Raw genomic sequence first — 6,571 nt, 5'->3', positions numbered from 1 at the left:
AAATTCTTCGCCGGTCATATTGGTGGCCTCACATGAAAAAAGATGTCCAGGATTTCGTGGCCTCATGTCCTACCTGTGCCCAGCATAAAGTCCATCGTCAGTCCCCTGCAGGTTCTCTCCTTCCGTTGCCCACTCCCATGCGTCCCTGGACGCACATTTCCATGGACTTTATCTCTGAACTCCCTAAGTCTCAAGAATGTAATACCATCTGGGTGGTGGTAGACCGGTTCTCCAAAATGGCACATTTCATTCCATTGACTGGCCTGCCCTCTGCTCCCAAGCTCGCCCAGATCTTCATTCAACACATCTTTCGAATTCATGGACTCCCTGCAGACATTGTCTCCGATCGTGGAGTGCAATTTGTAGCCCGCTTCTGGAGAGCTCTCTGTTCTGCCCTGAAGGTAAAATTGAACTTTTCCACAGCGTACCACCCGCAGTCTAACGGGCAAACAGAGAGAGTTAACCAAGATCTGGAAGCATTCCTCCGTCTGTATACCTCCTCGTCACAGGACAACTGGGTCAGTCTACTGCCTTGGGCTGAATTTGCCCACAACTTCAGATACCACTCTGCTACTGGCTACTCTCCTTTCTACGTAGTTTACGGTCAACACCCTCGACCACCAACCTTTGAGCCTTTACCAGCCTTGGAAGTGCCTGCCGCATCGTCCACACTTAAACATTTTTCACAAGTCTGGAAAAATGTGCATGTTTCTCTCAAGAAAGCCTCAAAAAGATACAAATTCTTTGCTGACCGTAAAAGAAGAGCAGTTCCTCAGTTAAAACTTGGTGACAAAGTATGGCTCTCCACTCGAAATCTTCGCCTACGAGTCCCGTCCATGAAATTCGCCCCCCGATTCATTGGGCCATTCCCTGTGATCCGAAGGATCAACCCGGTAGCTTATAAGCTGAAGTTACCACCATACCTGAAGATCCCAAATTCCTTCCACATATCCTTATTGCGACCTCTCGTCCTCAACCGGTTCCAAAGTACCACTCCTGAGCTCCCCAGAGTCTATACCCATCGAGGGGTTGAATTCGAGGTCGATAAGGTGGTGGATTCTCGCAAAAGATATGGAAACATCCAATACCTCATCGATTGGAAGGGCTATGGCCCAGAAGAAAGAAGCTGGATCAATGCTGCAGATGTGCATGCTCCCCGTTTGATTGCAGCTTTTCATAAAGACAATCCGAGTAAGCCCAAAGGGTGTTCGGTGCCCACCCTTAAAGGGGGGGTACTGTCATGAACCCCGGTTCTCGCACTGCTCGCATGCGCCCCTTACCGGCACGCTGGGGTAGTGTCCTCCGTAGGTCGGCTGCCGGCACAGTCGGCAATCCCTGGCGTGATGTCTTTTGCTTCCAAGTCGCCCCTGCGTCACTGTGAGCTCCAGGTGTATTCCCTGATCAAGCTGCGGGTCACATGATCCAGGTAAGCTCCAACTCACTTCCTGGTCTGTGTGCTGCTGCTGCGGCTAATTCCATCACCTGCGTCTGATTCCCTCATCACCTGGAGGGATAAAAACCCAGCTCACAGTCTCCTCCTTGTCTTGAACAACTCGTCAGTTTACCTGTGAGTTCTCCAGCGTTAAGCTCCTGTCAAGACTCCCCACGTGCTCCAGAGGTCCGGTTTCCTGAGTCCGCTGTCACCTGTGTTACTCTCAGCGTCCTGGTTATTCCACTCCTGCCAGAAGTCTCCACGTGTTTCCATCTGCCGTGTGATCCTGTCTTCTCGTGCAGCCCAGGTTACTCTCTCAGTGTCCGGTTATCCGTGGGTTCCCTACCTGTCTCCCCTCGGCTCTCAGGCCGCTCCAGCGATCCTCAGTGATCTCAAGTACCGGCTCCCTAGCCGCTCCAGCGATCCCCAGTGATCTCAAGTACCGGCTCCCTAGCCGCTCCAGCGATCCCCAGTGATCTCAGGTATCGGCTCCCTAGCCGCCCCAGTGTCACCAAGTGTCTCCAGTATCTCCAGCGTCCCTCTGTGTTACCCCCGTGTCATCCTCGGCTTCCAGGCCGCATCACTCATCTCTCAAGTACCCTCCGTGTTGCTGTATAGCATTTAGTGCCATCGACCACCATCGATGGTTTAAGTACCCTGTTAAAAGACTCTTGTGCCTCAACTCCGCCAAAGCCACAGGGGAACCTGGGCAGAGGGCCGCGACCTGGTCGGCAGTTGCAGCGAAGTCCATATCCCCTTGCGGGGGTCCCTGGTGAATACCACTGTCGGCTTAGACCCTGCGCCTCCGCTTTAGGTTTCAGCCAATCCCCTGTGTCCCCGGCAGTTCATCTCCCTCCTGTCTCCGTGCATGAGCTCCAGCTATCTCAAGCCTCCTCGCTTCCAGTTCCCTGCGCCCTCCACTGGCGCACCCAGGTCAGTGCCGGGAACACAGACAGTCCAGGCCGTGACACAGTAGCATTAATCCTAAAGGTGTTAGCCGGAACCTTGGAGACAGTACACAGTCAGCAGCCAGACACGGAGGGAGCTGATTCCTGACTGTGTGTGTGTGGATTTTCCACGATAACGCTTGAATGCTTTAACTAATCGTCTTCAATCTTTGCACACTACTGTATCATCCAAAGGGACAATCTAAATTTCGAAGATGGGTTTAAATGGATGACTCCTTAATAGTGCTGTCTTTCTGTTGTTTTCATGCATTGTGCTATACCGTTGAATTGTCCTGCCCCAGAAATACTAACCACAGAAGGGGTAGTTGCTGCCTTCTGCAGCAGCCCCTTACCCATATAACTAAACTGAGAGCCAGCCTATCAAAAGTCACCCCTAGATCATCCTTGTGGCAGGTCCCATCAATTCCTCTCAGGAATCGGCATGCCCTCCAAATGCAGGTCCCATCAATGCCTCTAACACAGGCATTTCCAACCACGGTCCTCAAGGCACACAAAAGGTGTGTACACATGGGGGCGATATTGGCTGAAATCGCTGGGAATATGGTCGCTGAGCGACCATATTGCCAGTGATTTGGAGTGCTACTGGTGATAAATTGCCAGCTGCGCGCTCCCGTGTGTACTCCCTAATGGTCGCTGGACGCAGGGGCATGCTCCTGTGACCAGCGGCTTCCCCCGGCGCTGACCAGGAGGTCAGCGGCAGAAGGATTCCCTTGCTGCTTCTCCCTTCCAGATGCTGCTGCTCCCCCTTGCCCCGTGACGCTGCTCCCTTCCCTCCTCCCTTCCAAGTGACAGTGGCTGCTGATCCCCCCCCCCCTGCCCCGTGACGCTGCTCACTCCTGCCTTCAATGTGACACCAACAGCATCAGCTGCTGCTCCCCCCCGCCACGTGCCACTGCTCCCTCCCTCCTGCCTTCAGGTCTCCCCCCCCATAGCAGTGTCTCCTTTTCATTGATGATCCTGAACAGGATTCGCTGCTCATGGAGAATAAAAACATTGAATACTCCCCTTTTTTCTGATGGATGCAGAAGCAGGTGTAAGTAATTGGCAAGCCTTCTAATTGAGGTAATAGTGTAAAAGGTAATTAGGCAATGGAATATGGAGAACATTTCCTTTTCAGCAGTGTATAGCACTATGCCCCCTCACTATAGTGGTGGTTAGTATATTTGCGGCACCTTTACAGGCCCAGCAGATTACATGCAACCCTATCCAGGGACAGGAGGATGGGAGTTGCACATGTTTTTGGGAGTCTGTGAAGGAAATTAAGTATGACTATGATTGGACGTGTAGTTCCACATACACTGGATAGCATCAGGTTCCGTAAAACTGGTATTTTGATAGGGCTGATCAGAAAATACTAGTTTATTGCTGCACTGGTTCTTAAATTTAAAGAGAAAACCTAGATGAACAATATTCACAGCATGTGATCAGTCTTAAAGTGTATGGAGAAAGGTGGCTGAACGCAATAAACTTTCTGAGAAGTTCTGGCTAGATAACTAACCTACGCACAGGGAAAAGTCAGGAGGTGCTAGTGCTTCAGAGACAAGAGGATCAGGGACCAGAGCAGAGGAGAATAAAGCTTTACAGCTTTACACTTGTTCCTTTCATGCTGTCTTCAGCAGATGCCAATGAGCAGGGTTTTATGCAGACACAATTAGAAAGAAGATTTCTCTTGAAGTTAAACTTTGATAGTCTAACAAATAAATCTCCTGCTGCCTTAGAACATAAAGCTCCTGGTATATATGCAGTGGCAGAAATTAATCAATAGCCTCAGGTTCAATTTGATTCTTTACTAGACCTGCTATAGTGTTATTCTCACCAAGATTAAACCACCAGAGGAAAGCTGTTTAAAAGTGGGTAAGTTGGTAACAAAAGGGATATTTAAAACTCATTTTATATTCAATTTCTTAATGTACTAAGGTTCCAAAGAAGGATGATAATATACAGTGTCGGTGCCAGCCACTCCAGGCAAAATGGGGGGGATTGCTGGCGCCGCTCACCTGAGAGTGGGGATGCGGCCGACCCGCCGGCCACCTGCTTCAGCGCCCGATCCACCGGGGGCGGGGTGCGGAGAGCCGCCTGGCCGCTCAGTTGCTCCACGGGGGTGGGGGGTGAGCGCCGTTCATCTGCTCCATCATGTGAGTCAGATGCCGGCGCCATTCACCTGCTCCAGCGGTAGACCCACCGCTCACCTGCTCCAGCGCCTGGTCTGGGGAGGGGGGGTGTTACTGCACCAGCTCCACTGGGATGGGGGTAATGCGGGCGCCGTTGACATGCACACGCTACGCAGGGGTTGTTGGTGAGTCAGGGCGTGCTGGTGAGAGCATGATCTCACTTCATGCCACCCTCCAGTGGCCGGCGCCCCAGGCAATTGCCTAAAGCTGCCTAGTGGTAGCACTGGCCCTGACTATATGATAATGTATATGAGGACACTCATTTCCACCATATTTGAGCTTAATAGCAGAAGTTAGAACTGACCTAGCACTTGCACTTCACACCACATTGTTATGCTGTGAAGGGAACATTTGGGATTATGAATACAGCAATAAGCATTTGAACAAGGAGTTGCCCTACACATATGCTCACAGTCTGGCTGTGTAAAGTATAAAAGGTTAGAGCTCATACAAAGGGAACACACAGAAATGGCAGACTAAAGACACCAATGAGTTTGAAGAAACTCAGGGAGCCCGAGGTGTGCTCCCACCACCACCAGTGCTGTGCCTAAACACGTGCAAAGGGGGCAGCCGTACGAACGTGTGGACCCTCTCCCAAAGGAGAAAGGCCCCATGGTTCCCCTAACCCCCCTCAACCATAAGGCCGAGGAAGGGAAAAAAGGGATCGGTGGGTCCTCTTCGCCGAAGCTCAGAGAGACCCGCGTTTCCTCCACCCCCGGAAGGGTTTTGGACGGTGGGTCCTCCGCACCCGAAGGTTTGGAGAGACCCGCTTAGGCTTCCCTCCGCCTTGCGGCTCGGGGTTGCCCTCGAGGGGACCGGGACTCTCCCCAAAAGGTGAAGAGTCCCAGCCACGTTTGGGGAACGGAAGGCCCGTTAGGGACAGCCGCACTACCCAAATCAAAAAAACGTGACAAACTAACGAAAAACGTGAAGTGCTCAAAAGTGCAAATCAAAGAAAGAAATAAAAAGAGGCCCTAGCCAGAAGGCCGGGGTGGGGGTGTAAAAAATTGTCCTACCCCATCCAAAAGGACGAGGTAAGGACGTGTAGCCTAACCTAGAGGGAAGTGCGCGGTGCAAGTGCCATTCAGTGCATGGTGCTGGACATCACCAGTGCAAATCAGGCACCCCCGAGTTACCCCGGGGGCACAGTGCAGCCTCGGGCTCCAGGCAGCCGACCAATCAGCGTCCGACCAAGTTTTTCTCCATCTCACCAGCAGGCATTTTCCAGCCCCTGGCATGGGAATGGGTACTCCACTGGGCTTTTCGAAAGACTCCCTTAGGGGCTGCACCCCCCTCAGAAGAGCAATCTACTCAGTCCCAGTGTTTCTCCGCTCCCAGGGTTAAGATACTAGGCTGAGCTTTTCGCTGTGCCCAGGGTGGGGGCCTGCCCCAACCTGGACCAATCTACTCGGTCTCAGCTTTTCTCCGCTCCCTGGGAATGGATACTAGACTGAGCCTTTCGCTGCTCATCCTTCGAGGGCTACGAACCCCGTCAGGAGAGTCAAACTACTAGGCCCAGTGTTTCTCCCCCCCTCTTACCAGTGGATTTACGGAAACAACACCTCCTACCAAAGGCAGAGGTGAAGGTACTCAGCCAAACTTTTCACCACTCCCAGGCAAAAAAGAGGGGTCCCACACCCTCCGCCCATCAGAGCAGCTACTCAGTTCAGCCTTTCTCTATTCTCTGCCAGAGGCCAGTCCATACCCACTGATAAGAACAGATACTACACTTGATCTTAGCCAAAAGGCCGAGAAGCGACTAAAGACACCAATAGGACACGTAAAGCATACCTCCCAACATGACCCTCTCCAGGAGGGACACAATGCTCTGCCCCTGGACTTCCCTGGTAATGTATGATTGCTATCACCTGTGGTGAAACACCTTTCTTATCAATTACCTAGCTCCCCACAGGTGATGGCAATCATAGATTACCAAGGAAGTCCAGGGGCAGAGCAATGTGTCCCTCCTGGAGAGGGTCATGTTGGGAGGTATGCGTAAA

At 52.0% G+C, this 6,571-nt stretch overlaps 1 pseudogene; it reads right to left on the bottom strand.

Annotated features, from left to right (window-relative positions):
- Positions 1 to 6,111: 6,111 nt before the first annotated feature.
- Positions 6,112 to 6,331, bottom strand: LOC146045130 (U2 spliceosomal RNA; annotated as a pseudogene).
- Positions 6,332 to 6,571: the final 240 nt, after the last annotated feature.

This window comes from Crinia signifera, chromosome 1 (assembly GCF_055691185.1).
Source record: "Crinia signifera chromosome 1, ASM5569118v1, whole genome shotgun sequence".
Taxonomy (NCBI): domain Eukaryota; kingdom Metazoa; phylum Chordata; class Amphibia; order Anura; family Myobatrachidae; genus Crinia; species Crinia signifera.
This window is presented reverse-complemented; position numbering and strand designations above follow the sequence as displayed.